Source organism: Macrotis lagotis, chromosome X (genome assembly GCF_037893015.1).
Source record: "Macrotis lagotis isolate mMagLag1 chromosome X, bilby.v1.9.chrom.fasta, whole genome shotgun sequence".
NCBI lineage: Eukaryota > Metazoa > Chordata > Mammalia > Peramelemorphia > Peramelidae > Macrotis > Macrotis lagotis.
In genome coordinates this window covers 149,378,545-149,397,105 of record NC_133666.1, presented here as the reverse complement: position 1 = coordinate 149,397,105, position 18,561 = coordinate 149,378,545, and the positions used below count along the sequence as shown (strand labels likewise).

Sequence of the window (18,561 nt, the reverse complement as noted above, 5' to 3'; positions counted from 1 at the left end):
CATATTCCAAGTCCAAAATTCCTTTCATGTTTAACCTGATAATTCATAATCCTGAATGTGATTCCTTGGAAATTTAAATTGCTTCTTTTTAACCACTTGCAGTATTTTCTCATTTAGCTAAGAATTCTTAAATTTGGCTAAAATATTCTTTGGATTCATTTTCTGAGGTCTCTTTCTTGAGAAAATTCTTTCAAGGGCTATTTTGTACTTTCCATTTTCACTTTTTTTCAGCCTTTTGGTTTTGTTAGATGGAATCTTGATATTTCATAGAGTCATTCATTTCTAATTTTTAGGGTTTTATTTTCTTTAGTTAGCATTTGTGTTTCCTTTCCTTTGATTAAATTTTGCTTCTAATTAAGTTGTTTCTATTTTCTGGGTTGGTTAATTTTACTTCTTGATGAGTTTTACCTTTTCTAGTTGGATTTTTTTATTATAAAATTATTATTTTCTTCATTCAAGTTTTCATAATTCTCCCACATGGGTCTCATTTATTTTCTCCATTTTTTTCTTCATCCTCTCTTCTTTAGTTTTTAAAATCCTTTTTAAGACTTCTAAGAGGTCTTTTGGTATTTGAGACAAATCCATAAACTCTTTTAAAGCTTCACATGTAGGCATTTTGTCATACTGTTAATCTTCTGAGATGGTATTTTTATTGTCCTCTTCAGAATAATAGCTTTTATAGGGAGGGTGGTTTTTTCTAGGTTTATGCAAGGCAAATGGGGTCAAGTGGCTTGCCCAGGGCCACACAGCTAGGTAATTATTAAGTGTCTGAGGCCAGATTTGAACTCAGGTAGTCCTGACTCCATGGTCAGTGCTCTATCCACTGTATCACCTAGCTGTCCCCAGGTGGGTGTTTATAAACATTGTTTTTGCTCAGTTTTGATAGTTGAGCTCTGCACCTGAGGCATAGGGGGTATAATCCAAACTACTTGTCCTGGGTCTGGCATCTGATTCCAGGTTTTTCACTTGCCCATAGCATTGCCTATAAAGTCTTTTGTTTCTTCCTTTAGGGTAGCCCTCGTTTTCTTGCATTTGATATTGCCCATGTAGCAGTTTGTTCCCTGTGGTAGGGAACACAGGGAACTGTTGCAGCAGTGTTCCCAGGGCTAGAACTTTGTCTTCTGAGATGAGATTGTGACTCCCCCTTCTGGCCTGCTGCAATTCTGGCTTGCTGAGCCTTGACTGGAGCTGTACTGTGGATAGAAACTTCCCACTGGCCTTCCAGTTCACCTGCCTATGCTGGGTTATACTTCCCCTTTTATTCAGGTGAGCTACACCTTTGCTGAAATTTCTCCACAATAACTTAAGCTGAGAACTTGTTTCACTCTTTTTTCTTCTTTGTGGGATTTGTATCTTTAGGGTCTTTATAGAGTCTTCATTTATAATTGTTTGAGGAAAAGTTCTGGGAGCTTCCTAGCTTCCTACTGTCATCTTGGCTCCCTCACATCCACCAAATTGAAATAAATATAATTGAATCTTTGTAGATGAGTTCTCTGCTCCTCCTTGAAATAGTTTACTGTCACTTACCACCTATTTATCTGAATCTCTACCTTCTGTCTTGTTCTGAAATTCAATTGCAATGTGGTCTTCCCTGTCTTCCTGCCAGTCTTTCCACATAATACCTTTCTGATTATTCATTATTATATTTTCCAGTGCCTGTTCAATCCTATATCTCCTTCCTATTTATGTATTCTCCTAATGATTCACACACCTGTCAAGATTTCAGACTTTTGCAATTTTTGCTCCTATTGATCCAGGGAGAACAATGGTCAGCTCCAGTTTGATCTATCACATAGTAGTCAAACTCCAGGGATATGTTAATAAATTTTTAATAATTGACTTTCCAAAAATGTATATATAACAGTTTTTAGTTTAATCTACATTTATTAGCATACTTTCTGCCATCACTTTCCTAACAACAAACAAAAATCAACAAAACAAAAATTGTGCCTGAGCTTTAACATTTATCAATTTCTGAGTTGTAAGTGCTTACACTGAAAAATTCACAATCAGCTCTCAAAATTCACTTTGAACAGAGTCCAGCACACCCTTGCTGAGTTTTTTTCATTCACAATAGTAAAATAAAACAGTTTCAGTAAAATAGTGATGTAAAACAATATATGATTATGAAATGAGAATAAAATGGAAAGAATGGTTTCATAAAAAAAGCTGTCCTTGGAAGATGAAGTGGAGTTTAATAAGGAAAGAAGATGCAACCATTCCAGGTAGGGAGCACCAAGAACTCGAGAACCATATCACAGTTTTAATCACCATTAATATTTTTATTACATTTCATTGCTTACAAAGTAGTTTCTTTATAAATATTGTTTTAAATATTATAGATGAAGAAAGTAAGAGAGATGTAAATTGATTTCTCCAAACTTGTCTAATTTGTAAATAGTAAGCTAGAGCTTCAAACTCCAGTTCCTGCATTCTTCCTTCTAAACCTGTAAGTTCTCTGTTCATAAGTTTTCTATGTGTTTCATAAAATAATTGTGAAGAAAATATTTTTAAAGTCACACACTATACAAATATGAGTTTTCATGATAGTTCTAGTAATCATTCCAATAAGTGGTTTTATAGTAATCTACTAACAAAGCAATTCAATATATATTATTACATTAACTACCATGATTTAGAAGGTTTATGGGTTATTATATTGAAAAGGAAATTCAAATGAAAAAACCTGAGGATCAGATAGATTGATACAGTTCAAGACCATACAAAATAACAAGCAATGTTCAAAACTCAGTCTTTTACAAAAATAGATTTATGGTTTTTTTCTTTTTTTAAATATGGGGCTATTTTTTAAAAACATCACAATGAAGAAAGGATTAGAAAATTGCACTCCTAGCTGTGAGAAGCTGAAGGTAAAATTTATGACTCAGAAATGGAAATAAATTTTTCCCCAGGAAGAACATAACAATAAAGTTTTAAAGTTGCAATGTGCATCTCAACTACAGCAGTTAAGAAATTAGAGCAATTAAAGTTTTAAGCAAATCTTTGCTTATATGAGTTATTCTTGTTATCCAACAAAAATAAAGGGGGGGGGAAGAAGCACTGATAGCTTTTTCTTACTTTATTAGTAAAATTTGAAAAGGAATATAGACTCAGAACATAAAAGTCTTTGGAATACTGTAGTCCATCCATTTGCCATCCTTCTACCTTTTACATCTCCATCAGTCATGATAATTCCATGGGCCTTTCAGCGACAGGCTCCCACACAGTCTAACAAGGGAAAATCTATTTTTATTCAGAAGGAAATGTGGTTTGGGACACTAGAACTATTTCAGGTTCCTTTTGAAAAGTGTCATAAAGTCCATAATTACATGTGAACATTGACCAAAATAAAGAGGCTTGCTAATTAGCACATGTCCACAGACCTAGGAGGGGCTGCAGAAAATTAAACTGTATCAAAAAGAAGTTGAGTAGTAGTTTTGTAAGTATTTTATCTTTTTAAATGAAAAAAACACTCCACTGCAAGGCTAATGGGATGTTATCTTAAGATGTTATGGATTAGAGATGACCTTGAGCTTTCAGAGCCTATAACCTACAAGGAGCACATATCTTCGTAGGGTCAACTGTGGTGGGAAAGCTTTTCTAAATTGGTCAGCAATGTAGATGGATAGATAGATAGATAGATAGATAGATAGATAGATAGATAAATGATATATAGATAGATAGAAATGTACATGTACATGTAGATGTAGATGTTGATGTAGATGTAGATGTAGATGTAGATGTAGATGTGGATGTGGATGTGGATGTGGATGTGGATGTGGATGTGGATGTGGATGTGGATGTGGATGTGGATGTGGATGCGGATGCGGATGTGGATGTGGAAGCGGATGCAGATGCGGATGGGGATGCGGATGCGGATGCGGATGCGGATAGAGATGCGGATGTGGATGTGGATGTGGATGTATATGTAGATGTGGATGTAGATGTAGATGTAGATGTTGATGTAGATGTAGATGTAGATGTAGATGTAGATGTAGATGTAGATATAGATGATATGGATGATATGGATGATATGGATGATATAGATGTAGATGTAGATGTAGATGTAGATGCAGATGCAGATGCAGATATAGATAGATGATATAGATATAGATATAGATATAGATATAGATATAGATATAGATATAGATATAGATATAGATATAGATATAGATATAGATATAGATATAGATATAGATATAGATATAGATATAGATATAGATATAGATATAGATATAGATATAGATCTATTGTTCAAGGAGCACACAAGATAAATATGGAGACACTTGTCATCCTTTATCTTTTTCTTTCACCATAGCAACTGATAAAAATCATTGTGGTTAGAAAACTCTCTTTAGAGTTATAACTTGGGTTCAAGCTCTCCTCTGAAGCATACTATTTGACCCTGGATATGCTACAAACTCTTGATGTCTCAGGCAATTCCATAAGGTCATACATTTTGGAAAGCATATTCCCTTTAGTTCCTAGGAAATCACAGGTCCAGATCAAAGCAATAAAATAAAGCATCATCCTCATGAAAACATAAATAATCAATTATCCCAAAACTATGAACCAAAGTCCCCTGAAAAGTTATTTTAATAAATCTCTGAGCTCTTAGTCTCAGCAAGCATTATCATTTTCTCTTTGTTGATTATGAACAAACTATGAAGTCTTTAAGATTATAATCAAACTATTTCTTCAGAATGAATAAATGGCAAGAAAGATATTGTTATTACTAATTTTCAAAAGTAGGAATATACTGTTATGAGTAATGTCATAGAAATTAATTTGAAATTATAACTACATTCACAATGCCTTTTTGTATTTTGAAATGTTTCATTTCTTAATCAATGAACACTATTAGCTGTAATCATATAGCAGTTGCAGTGCAAATCTTTTGACATTCAAATGCAAGCATGCTCAGAAAATATTGGAAAATTTAATCCTGAGGTATGAAATCTTTGATGATGGGGCTAAAGAGTATGCACATTCATGATAAAATAGATCTTTAGAGTAAATAAAATAATTATTTAGTACAATAGCTTCTATGGTAGAATCTTTTCCACCATTTCAATGCCTAGAAAATTTGTATATCTACTTCTGACCTTTGCCCTTTTATTCAATTTCATAGCAAATAGTCCTAAGTATTTACTATATATTTTGTTTCTTTAGAAGGCTTTTCAGTGTAGCATTTCCTCAGGGTCATCATTTTGAATATCAGTTATGATGATGAATAGTTTTGTGATTTGGAGAGAGGTGTATACATGGAGTTAGAAAGCCTTAATTGAGTCAATTCTGACACCTTCTGACTGTGTGACCCTGAGCAAATTATTCAGCATATTTAACATATATGAATATATATTTTCTCATCCATCAAATTAGAATAATAACTACTGAATTTCCTGTATTTATTTATGGATTGATTGATAACTTTTATAATCATCAGAAGGATCAAATGATATAATTTTGTAAATATAATTAGCTCACCTTGCATTTTACATTTTAAATCATTATATAAAATAAATTTTTAGTGTTAGGGATTTTCTAATCAAGTCTCTTTTAAATGAGAGAAATAACTAGCCAAATCCCATAGAGATTTAACTTAACAGAAGGAGAATTCGAATTTGGTGCTCTCATATCACAGAGTCTGTATCAATGAAAATTTGTGGAAGGCTGTAATCTAATGTATAGATTTTAAAGGATGTCCTAATTTACTTATTTTTTAGATTCTTGTACTTTTCTCTCAGAATAACCACTCATTCAGTAAGTTTTATTTAGGACTTGCTAAGCATTTCACTGGATATGTGATAGAAGTCTAAAGACAACAAAGAAAACCAAAAATAGATAGGCATTCCTCTCAAAGAATTTACATTGCCCAAAGGGAGTTTGTTCTTTGGATTAATCTACCTGACAAAAAATCCCTCCTTACCTTAATTCACCCTTTATTTGGTACCAAAGAGATTTTCCTGAAGCACTAATTTAATCATATGATCCCTCCCTACTCAATAATGCTTACCAAGCAGTACCTTATTATCTCCAAGATTCAAAATTCACTCCTTTGTTTGAAGTGTAAAGTTCTCAAGCTGACTCCAGTATACCTTTCTAGAATATTATACTATATTCTCCTCCATGCACTCTCCTGTCTAGACATATTACCTTATTTTCTGTTTCCCACTCATAACACTCTATCTTCACGCCTTACCACTTAATTATTCCTCATGACTGGAGAATTCTCCCTCCTTACTTTCCTCTCTTGGAATCACTGATTTCCTTTAAATTTCAGCAAAAGGTTCCAGCCAAGATGGCAGAGAGAAGACAGGCACAGTTCTAAAGTCTCCTGATTTCTTCCCCATCTATCACATGAAACAAACCTCTTAAAAGAAATCCAACCCACAAAACCCGGAGAGAAAAGCCAGGAGAAAGAACATCTACCTCAGGATTTGTCCCCTGCAGCAGCATTGGATGAATTCAGGTGGGTGAGTCTTGGCTCAGAGGGAGGATCAGTCCTGGATCAGCCAGATTAACAGCTGAATTGGAACTGGGAGTCTGAGGGCCTGAGAGCCAGACCTGCTGCATCAGCGATGGGGCTAGACAGCAGGGGCTTGAGTCAACTATGGATCAGAGGCACTGGTGTTGGTGCTGTCCCCCAGGAGTTTGCAGACAGGGCTGGGGGGAGAGGTCTGGTACAGGAGAGCTGTGGACACCATCCCTGGGCTCCTCTGGTTTGAGTAACTCAGAGTCCCATTACAGCTCAGAACTGTTCCTGAACAAACAAATGCAAACTACTTCTGTCTCAGGCCCAAGTGTATGAGCAGAAGAACCTAGCCCAGCTGAGGAATGACCTCAGGCCAGGGTAAAGCCCACCATTGATTGAAGGCAAAAGAATTCAATAGCTCCAACTACTCCCTTCAAGCAAAGGGAGAAGGGCTCAACCAAGGTCACAGACACTACAGAGAAAGCAACCAACACCTCCCACTGGCCATCCAGAGAAATTGCACTCAGTGAGTAAAGCCTTTAGTGATCCCAAGCCCCTGTGAACCAGCCCTTCCCCAAATCAAGGTCTTAGCAAAATGAAGAAGGGTCAGCAAAAAGGTGTATCCATAGAAAAATTCTTGGAAGGGAAAGACCCCAACTCAGAGAGACCTGGAACCTCTGAGGAGAATAGCATCTGGTCTTAAGCACAGAAAGACTTCCTTGAGGAAATAAGGAAGGAGCTTAAAAATTTGGGAAAGACAATTAATACCTTGCAACAAGAAAACAAAACCTTAGAAAGTACAATTGGAAAAATATAAAAGGAAAATAAATCTCTCAGATCATCAACTGGACAATTACAAAATGAGAATAATTCTCTCACAGCATCAATTGGACAAATACAAAATGAGAATAATCCTCTCAGATCCTCAATTGGGCAAATGAAAAAAGAAAATAATTCTCTCAAAACCTCAGTTAGTCAAATGGAAAGTAGAATTGACCAATTGGAAAAGGAGTTGCAAAAGGTCAATGAAGAAAACTCCTCCCCCCACAAAGGAATGGACTCTACAGAAACTTATGACTCCATGCAACAGCAAGAGTCAGTTAAACAAAATCAAAAAATAGAAAAAAAATAGAAGAAAATGTATAATACCTCATCAACAAAACCACTGACCTCAAGAATAGATCAAGGAGGGGCAACCTGAAAATTATAGGACTTCCTGAAAACATTGAAGAGAAAAAAAATCCTGGACTTAATATTACAGGATCTAGTAATGGAAAACTGCCCTGTTATCATGGACTCAGACAGCAAAGTAGTTATTGAAAGAGTACATTGTTCCCCACCAGAAAAAGATCCTAAAATAAAAACACCAAGGAATGTTGTGGCCAAACTCCAGAACTATCAGATAAAAGAGAAAATCCTGCAAGCAGCCAGAAAGAAACAATTTAAATATCAAGGAGCCACAGTAAGGATCAGGCAGGACCTGGCTGCATCAGCATTAAGGGATCGAAGGGCCAGGAATGAGATAGTTCAAAGAGCAAGCAAGCTTGGAATGCACCCAAGAATCTACTTTCCAGCAAAGCTGTGCCTTCTCTTCCAGGGAAAAAAGATGGACATTTAACAAAATGGAAGAATTCCAAAAAATTTCTGATGAAAAGGCCAGAGCTAAACAGAAAATTTGGACATGAAAAGGTAAAAAAAAAGGTGGGGGGGGACAAAAAAAGATGCTATCCAGTAAGTTGAAACTGGCTATATCCCAGCATCAGGGAAAAAGGATTCTCATAAATCTGGAGAATTGTAACTCAAACAGAGAGTATATGCCTAGCCAGTAATAATTGCCATTCATGACCTATCCATGAGACTGCTATCTAAAGAGATGTAACTGGCTTTAAGCCCACTTGGGAGAAAGACTCTAATAACTCAGGAATTTTGACTGTATTCAATAGAATATATTGAAGGGACAGACACTCAGAATTTTCTATGACTTAGAAAATATGATCTAAGAAACACTACCTCCTTAAAAAGAGGGACAGGAAAGAGACAGGAGGAGGGAGGGGATTGAACAGGGTAAATCTCATTCCACTAAGTGGTACAAAAAACCTATGTTATTAGAGGGGAAGAAGGAAGCATATGAGAAACACCTGAATCTTCTTCTCATCATATTTGGCTTAAAGTCAACCTACACATACACACTTAACTTATAAAACATCTAACCTTTCAAGTATTAAAAGGGGGAAGGGGAGGGGGAATGGAGAAATGGAAGAGGAGTGGGGTAAAAAAGGGGAAATAAACAAAAGGAAGGGAAGGGAAAAGGTAAAAAGGGAAAGGGGAAAGAAAGGGGAGGAGTGAAATAGGAGGGCAAACACACTGAAGGGGTGGTATTCAGAAACAAAATACTGGGGAATATGGATAAAGGGGGGATGGGGAAAATAAAACAGAGGCAAAATAGAATGGAGGGCAATAAACAATTAGTAATCATAACCTTCAATGTGAATGGGATGAACTCTCCCTTAAAACGTAAGCAAATAGCAGAGTGGATTATAAACCAGAATCCTACAATATGCTGCTTACAAGAAACTCATTTGAAACAGAGAGATACATATAAAGTAAAGGTTAAAGTGTGGAGCAAAATATATTTTACTTCAGCTGCAGTAAAAAAAAGCAGAGGTAGTAATCCTTATCTAAGAAAAAGCAGCAGCAAAATAGATGCGTTAAAAGAGAAAAGAGATAAGGAAGGAAACTTTATCCTCCTAAAAGGTACCATAGAAAATAAAGTTATTTCAATACTGAATATATATATATATATATATGTATGTATGTATGTATGTATGTATGTATATGCACCCAGTCAGATAGCATCCAAATTCTTAGAGGAGAAGCTAAAAGAACTACAGGAAGACATAGCAAAACTCTACCTCCTGCTCTCAGATCTAGATAAATTGAATCATAAAATAAACAAGGGGGTACATATAATGTTAGAAAAATTAGATATGGTAGATTTATGGAGTAAACTTAATGGGGATAGAAAGGAATATACCTTTGTCTCTGCAGTACATGGAACTTATACAAAAATTGACCATGTACTAGGATATAAAAACCTAATGATCAACTGAAGAAAGGCAGAAATAGTGAATACATCTTTCTCAGGTCACAATGCAATAAAAGTCATATGCAATATTGGGCCGAGGAGATATAGACCCAGAACAAATTGGAAACTGAATAACCTCATTTTAAAGAATGAGTGCACCTAAAAACAAGTTGTAGAAAGAATTAACCATTTTATCCTAGATAATGGTAATAATGAAACAACATACCAAAACCTATGGGATTCATTCAAAGTGACTCTCAGGGGATATACCATAGCTTTAAATGCTTACATGAATGAATTGGAGAAAGCGAAAATCAATGAACTAAACATGCAACTAAAAAAATTACATAAAGAACAAATCAAAAATCCCCAATTAAATAACAAATTAGAAATTCTAAAATTTAAAGGAAAAATTAATAAAATCAAAAGCAAAAAAACTATTAAATTAATAAATAAAAGCAAATGTTGGTATTATGAAAAAACAATAAAATTGATAAACCTCTGGTCAATTTGATTAAAAAAATGAAAGAAGAAAACCAAATTGCTAGTATCATAAATTAAAAAGGTGAACTCACCACCAATGAAAAGGAAATTAAAGTAATAATTCAAAATTATTTTGTCCAACTCTATGCCAAAAATTTGATAATCTAAGTGAAATGGATGAATATTGACAAAAAAATAATTTGCCCAGGTTAAACGAAGAAGAGATTAAATACATAAACAACCCTATCTCAGAAGTTCAACAAGCCATCATTCAGCTCCCTAAAAAAAGAAAATCTCCAGGGCCTGATGGATTCAAAAGTGAATTCTACCAAACATTTAAAGAACAATTGGTTCCAATTCCATATAAACTCTTTGGAAAAATAGGGAAAGATGGAACTCTGCCTAACTATTTCTATGAAACCACTATGGTGCTGTTACCTAAACCAGGAAGAGTTAAAACAGAGAAAGAAAATTATAGACCTATTTCCCTGATGAATATAGATGCAAAAATCTTAAATAAAATCTTAGAAAATGATTACAACAAGTTATCACCAGGATAATACATTATGTTCAAGTAGGATTTATTCCAGGAATGCAGGGTTGGTTCAATATTAGGAAAACTGTTAGTATACTCGATTATATCAACAACAAATCTATCAGAAATCATATGATCATATGCTGAAAAAGCTTTTGACAAATTACAGCATTCATTCCTATTGAAAACACTAGAGAGTGTAGGAATAAATGGACTGTTCCTAAAAATAATTAGCAGTATCTATCTGAAGCCATCAACAAGCATTATATTCAATGGGGAGAGGCTAGAGGAATTCCCAATAAGATCAGGGGTCAAACAAGGGTGCCCATTATCACCACTACTATGCAATATTGTATTAGAAATGTTAGCATCAGCAATTAGAGAAGAAAAAGAAATTGAAGGAATTAGATTTGGGAAGAAGAGACAAAACTCTCACTCTTTGCAGGTGACATGATGGTCTACCTAGAGAATCCCAAGAAATCATCCAAAAAACTACTGGAGAAAATTAGCAATTTTAACAAAGTTGCAGGCTATAAAATAAAACCTCATAAATCCTCAACTTTTCTATTTATGTCTAGTATATGTATGAATATGTAGAATATGTAGAAAGATAAATACCATTCAAAGTAACCTCAGACAATATAAAATACTTGGGAGTCTATTTGCCAAGGCAGACTCAGTATCTTTTTGAAAACAATTATAAAACACTTCTCACACAAATTAAATCAGATTTAAATAATGGGGAAAATATCAATTGCTCATGGATAGGTAGAGCTAATATAATAAAAATTACAATTCTACCAAAACTAAACTATTGGTTTAGTGCCCTACCAATCAAAATTCCAAAAAAATTTCTTTAATGAGTTAGAAAGAATTGTAAGTGAATTCATATGGAGAAATAAAAAAGTCAAGAATTGCCAGGAGCTTAATGAAAAAAAAAGTGCAAAAGAAGGTGGCTTAGCCCTACCTGATCTAAAATTATATTATAAAGCATCAGTCATCAAAACTGTTTGGTTTTGGCTAAGAAATAGAGTGGTGGACCAGTGGAATAGACTTGGTGTTAAAGCAGGAGATGATTATAGTAATCTGCTGTTCGATAAACCCAATGAGTGCAGCCATTGGGATATAAATTCCCTCTTTGATAAAAATTGCTGGGATAATTGGAAGTTAGAATGGAAGCAACTTAGATTACACCAACACCTAACACCCTTCACCAAATAAGATCCAAATGGTTACAATATTTAGACATGAAAAACAATACTATAAGCAAATTAGAAGTCCAAGGACTAGTTTACCTGTCAGATCTATGGAAAGGGGAGCAGTTTACAACTAAGGAAGAGTTGGAGAACATCACCAAACACCAATCAGATTATTTCGATTACATTAAATTAAAAAATCTTTTGCACAGATAAAACCACTCTAACCAATATCAAAAGAAATGTAGTAAATTGGGAAACAATCTTTACAACTAATGATTCTGACAAAGGACTCATTTCTAAAATATTCAGAGAACTGAGTCATATTTTTAAAACAAAAAGCCATTCCCCTATTGACAAATGGTCAAAGGATATGCAAAGGCAATTTACAGATGAGATCAAAGCAATTCATAGCCATATGAAAAAATGCTCTAGAGCAGTGGCTGCAGAGGCGGCAGAAGCTGCAGAGGCAGCAGAGGCAGCAGCTGCTGCAACAAAGTAACAAAGCAACAAAGTAACAAAGTAACCCAGTCGGACACCGGCCTCCCGGCAGGCAATTATGGAGAAATCCTCTTGTAACGAGACTTCTCTTCCAATGAAGATGAAATCTTCCTTCAAGCCAGAGATGGTGACTGTGTTTGGAATGGGTGATTTTGGAAGATCACTAGGCAATAAGATGTTCCAATGTGGCTACTCTGTGGTCTTTGGAAGCCAAAACCCAGAGCTGTCTGGTCTGCACCCCAAAGGAATTGAAGTCATGAGCTATGCAGAAGCTGCCCACAGGTCTGATCTTATAATCATAGCAATTCACAGAGAACATTATACTTTTCTGACAGAGCTAGCTTAGGAACTCCAAGGAAAAATATTGGTGGACGTCAGCAATAACCTTAAACTTAATCAATATCCTGAGTCCAATGCAGAGTATCTTTCTCAACTGGTGCCGGGAGCCAAAATTGTGAAAGCGTTTAACACAGTTTCAGCCTGGGCTCTCCAATCGGGCACCCTAGACGCAAGCAGACAGGTATTTGTCTGTGGAGATGACAAGGAATCCAAGCAATGGGTGATGGACATTGGCCATACCCTTGGTCTTATTGCGATGGATCAAGGATCTCTCATGGCAGCCAAACAAATTGAAAACTACCCTTTGCAGCTCTTTCCAATGTGGAAGTTCCCACTATAACTCTCTGCTGGCTTATGTGTTTTCTATTTTGTCTACCGTGTGATAAAAGATGTTATCTATCCCTATGTTTATGAAACGAAAGACCAGACCTTTGCTTTGGCCATTTCTATTCCAAATCGTATCTTCCCAGGGATGGCTCTCAGTCTTCTTGCTCTGGTTTATCTTCCTGGGATCATGGCTGCCATTTTGCAGTTATACCGAGGTACCAAATATAGCCATTTCCCGAATTGGCTCGACCACTGGATGCTTTGCAGAAAACAACTCGGACTTGTGGCCTTGGCCTTTGCCTTCCTCCATGTCATCTATATGCTTGTGATACCCATCCGTTATTATGTGAGATGGAAGCTTAACAGCAAACTGATTAATCAGATAAAAACCAATAAGACTGATCCTTTTAATACAACCACTGCCTGGCACAGTGATTCTTATGTAGCCTTGGGCATACTTGGATTTTTTTTTATTTGTCCTTTTGGGAATCACTTCCTTGCTATCTGTCAGCAACATGGTCAACTGGAGAGAATTTTGATTTATCCAGTCCAAACTAGGCTACCTGACACTGATCCTGTGTACGGCCCACACCCTTGTGTTTGGTGGCAAGAGATTCCTCAGCCCTTCTTTGCTCAGATGGTATCTTCCTGCAATCTATGTGCTAAGTCTCATTGTCCCCTGCACAGTGTTTGTCCTGAAGTTAATCCTGGTCATGCCATGCTTCAGTCGGCCACTGACAAGGATCCAACAAGGCTGGGAAAGAATGTCCAAAGCCTCTCCAAAGGCCCACTCAGGAAATGGCAAGGCTGAGGTGTGAAGCAGTCAACCACCAGTGCATCACACCATGATCACTGGGAATTCCCAGAAATGGACTTGAATGTTTACCATAGAGTGTGTTCTTCCCTAAGCCTTCCTCATCTTCCTCCTCTAAAGAGCAGACAAGGGAGGGCTTTCTGCTAGTTAGGTCTCAAGAAACCACTGGACATTTGGAAGGATGTACTTTTCCTTGACTTAAGCTTTTATACCAGGATATATATGAAAGAAATTTGATCTCTGTCTTTATCTTCTCTCTCTCTCTCTCTCTGAAAGTCCAGTATCGTAGAACCACCCTACTTACCTCAAAGGTTCCACAATTTCACTAGGCAAATGGGGGAATCCCTCTGCTGACCCACATAGCAACCTCTACTCTCTCCTTCAACCCACCTCCAATACCTTGAACATCTTCATGAGTTGCTACAGAAAAAAAAAAAGAAATCAACATCTAATAACGAGCCTCTGGCACTGATCATCTCTAATCTTTTCTAGGTTAGTCCTCATACACTCAGTGTGTCAAGTCCTTAGTAACTTGATAGAAATTGTCAAAACTGTTACCCTGCTTGCTTAGCTTTTGAGAACCTAATATGACTTGAGTGTTAGGGAACACTGAAAAAAAAAAGCCTTCATGGACAACAGATTGCCTAATGTATGAATGATCTCACAGGGATAAACAATTTGTTATGTTGGAAGGGGCTGAAAGAAGAAAATCCCCACCTTTCTTCCTCCTCCCCCAAAACAGAGATGAGGTGGAACCAGATAAACAATGGTGTATTGTTTATATCAGAGATCCCATTGGACTCATTGCTTCACCATGCTTCACTATTTGCATATTTCCAAATGTCACTCAGGGCTGTCTACATGTAATATTATCTTATTACACAATCCATAGTGACAATATTAGTTCCCATAACTCATCAAGACTCAACTTTTTTGTAAACAGTGAAATGTAAAAAGACAATTAAACACTGGTGGATCTAAGTGGGGACTGATTGAAGGTGTTTAAACCTACAAAAGAGAAGACCAGGGAATGATAGCTGCCTTCAAGTTTCTGAAGAGTTATCATGTAGAAAAAGGATTATGCAGATATGTTCTTGTCTCCCAAAAGCAAAGAAAAAAACAAGGAGCAAAGAAAAGATGTAATGGTAAAAAGTTTTAGTAAAGCTTGGGGGGGTGGCAAGGGGAAACACTTTAAAGTTTAAATTGTATTATTAACTTTTTTCATCATTCATTTATGTCTTGGATAATTAATGAAACAATAAGTCAAAATATTATTTGGAGCATTTTGCCAATTTCTGAAATATAAGTGCTTATAATTTTTAACTATCATCTAGTCAGTTAAAACCTATGCCAGAATATCTCTGGTAGAAGGGACAGATTGTGATTTGATGTCAGAGTCCTCAAATTAAAAAGTCATTATGTATGAGCTAGATAACCACTTGTTTATCAGGCTGTGCTGAATCCCTTGAACCTACCATGTGCACAGCTTCTTTATAAATACTTTGTTGACTGACCATAGAAGTTTTTTTCCCCAAGAATGGTTTGGATTAGGTGGCCATTAAGTTCCCTTCCAACACTAAAGTGCTGAGATTCTATGAATCATGGATGACTAGGGATTATGGAGGGTTTCAAGACAGTTACATATGGTGGTGGTGCTTAAGAAGAAACGAGAAATGGTAGGAGGGGAGGGAAATGGAAAAAAAATTACAAAGAAATAAAGGAATGAGTGTCAACATAAAAATGCAATGTTAAAAATCAAATTTGAAAGTAAATGAATGGGACAATTTTGTTACCACTATTATGAATTTAATAAACATTTTTAAAAAGTAGACTATATAACAAATTTACTACTTCATATATATCTTTTCATTTGTATACTGAATTTTTTTTTGATTTGGTTCATAATGACAAATAAATTTTTTAAAAGAAAAGAAAAAAAAGAAAAAATGCTCTAAATCATTAATTTTTAGAGAAATGCAAATTAAAGCTACTCTGAGGTACCACCTCACACCTCTCAGATTAGCCAATATGACCAGAAAGTATAATGATCATTGTTGGAAGGGATGTGGGAAATCTGGGACACTATTGCACTGTTGGTGGAGCTGTGAACTCATCCAACCTTTCTGGAGAGCTATTTGGAATTACACCCAAAGGGAAACAAAAATGTGCATGCCCTTTGACCCAGCAATACTACTACTTTGTCTATAGACTGAAGAGATGAAGAAAAAAGGGTAAAAACATTACTTGTACAAAAATTTTTATAGCAGCCCTGTTTGTGGTCGCAAAGAATTGGAAATCAAGTAAATGTCCTTCCATTGGGGAATGGCTTAGCAAACTGTGGTATATGTGTATCATGGAATACTATTATTCTATTAGAACCCAGGAGGGACAGGATTTCAGGGAAGCCTGGAGGGATTTGCATGAACTGATGCTGAGTGAGATGAGCAGAAGCAGAAAAACACTGTATACCCAAGAGCAACATGGGAGTGATGATAAACCTTGAAGGAATTGCTCATTCCATCAGTGCAACCATCGGGAGTAATTTTGGTCTCTCTGCAAAGGAGAGAGCCATCTGTATCCAGATAAGGAGCTGTGGAGTTTGAACAAAGTGCAAGGACTATTCCCTTTAATTTAGAATAAAACAGCCATCTTATTGTCTGATTTTGTTACTTCTTAGAATTCTTGTCTCTTCTCTAAGGATATGATTTCTCTCTCATCACACCCAATTTGGATCAAGGTACAGCATGGAAACAAAGTAAAGACTGACAGATTGCTTTCCGTGGTGGGGGGGAGGGAAACAAGATTGGGGGAAAATTGTAAAACTCAAATAATATCTTTAATAAAAATTAAGAAAAAAAGAAATTTCAGGAAAAGTATCTAATTCTGCATGGGATTCTTCTTGGTCTCACCAGCTTTTAGTGTCATCTTAATGGTTGCTTTGTGTTGAGTATACCTTTATATGAATTCTGTATGTGCCTAAATATGAGCCAGTGTCTACTACTTTACTCAAATGCAAGCTTCTCAAAGGGCAGTTATTCCTTTGCTTTTGTATTTACATCTCACTCTCATCACAATTCCTGGAACTTAGTAGATATTCAATAAGTATTTTATTGTTTGATTGTGACATGTAAATATTTTAGTATAATCCAAATAAATAGTATTGCTTTTGAAGAGAAGGGACTGATAGAGTTAGTGGAGGGGTCATCAGGAAAGATATAATGTAGAAGATTTCTTGATCTGGACATATGAGAAACTAGGAATAGGCATGGAGAGAACCCGAACAAAGAAAGGGAGTTGGGAGATGAACTGCTCTGCTTCATGATAGAAAACATTAGTTTCATTAGATAGGAGTCAGTAAATTCTTAGATCCTTATAGATAGCATTTTATAACTGATATTTCATAAAGCCTGTTCAATAAAGATAGTTTTTAAAATGGAAATAATTAGTTAATATGCTTAGAATTATAGTTCTCTTTTTCTTTTTTATAATATGAAGCATTCTGAGAGGTGAGACCTGATTTACTAACCAGACTGTAAGGAAAGCATTAAAAAGGTATTTGGAATATCTGTTCTATTGCATGGATCTCACTAAAATTCAACTACTAAAAAAAGTTTAATAACCCAGATGGGAAAAAAAGGAAATAAGAGATAGAAAAGCTATTTCACTTATATTTTTTGGAAAGGATGTACATACATCAATTAACAGATTTAGAGTCTTTGGCTTGTTTTCACAAAATAACATGATATGAGTGAGTGTGTATGTGAAGAAAGGAAACTACATGGTATCTACTATCCTTTCTTTAAAATTTGCAACTTCCGTTAAAAGGTAATGAATTGGAGAAATGGGAAATGTTTCTTCTAACAATGAGAGGCATCACTTAATTAGCACAGAACATGAGACTTAAGATGCATTGCTCAACAAATAATTTATTTTAATGAAGAAAACCTTCTTGATCTGGAAATTTTTAAGACAAAAAATTACCAAATATCTAAAAGAAAAATCAAGACCACTCTCTAGAAATGTATTTCAAAAGCAGAAGATGTGTACAAATTTCTTCTAATCAAAAAAAAAAAACTCCTTTTCTCCCACTTTTAAAAATGAGACTATCTTGTCACTTATCTACCTCTCAGGGGTACTATAAGGATTAATTAACTGTAATGTGCTCATTCAGAATTAAAGAAGAGTACGTCAGTCTTGGCTTAAATGGTACATACGGTCTTTTATGTAAACACTTGCCATTTTGAGATGCAAAGGGAAATAATACTGACCCATGGGGTCAGTTTAAATTGGGTTCTCCTGTAGGATTATATGCACTCTGAGAATGGGAAAGGAATAGGTAATGAGGTATCAGGAGCCATTTTAACTGAGCATATTGATGTTGCATTGGGTATAAATAATAAAATTATTTATCTATCAAGAATTTATTGATATACACATAATAAGTGCTTACTATGTGTTGTAATCTTAATAGATACTGTTGTTGTCAGTCATATCCAACTGTTCATGACACCATTTGGGGTTTTCTTGACAGGGATACTAGAGTTGTTTAACATTTTTTTTCTACCTCATATCATGGGTTAGGAAGTTAAGGAAAACATCTAAGTGACTTGTCTAGGGACACACAAGCTAGTAAATATCTAAGGCCAAATTTGACCTAAGCCCCCAGAGCACTCTAAATACTGTGCTGCCTCACTGCCCAGTAATAGGTAACTAAACCAACTAATGATGAATGGATCAGGTCTGATGAAAAATTAACAAGAGAAAGTGCTTATGTGTAGATGTGTAGATATAAACATCTGTCTTCTT

General features: G+C 35.6%; 1 pseudogene; it reads left to right on the top strand.

Moving 5' to 3' along the window:
- Window positions 1-12,333: 12,333 nt before the first annotated feature.
- LOC141501724 (metalloreductase STEAP4 pseudogene) lies at window positions 12,334-13,759 on the top strand (annotated as a pseudogene).
- The last annotated feature ends 4,802 nt before the right edge of the window (window positions 13,760-18,561 follow it).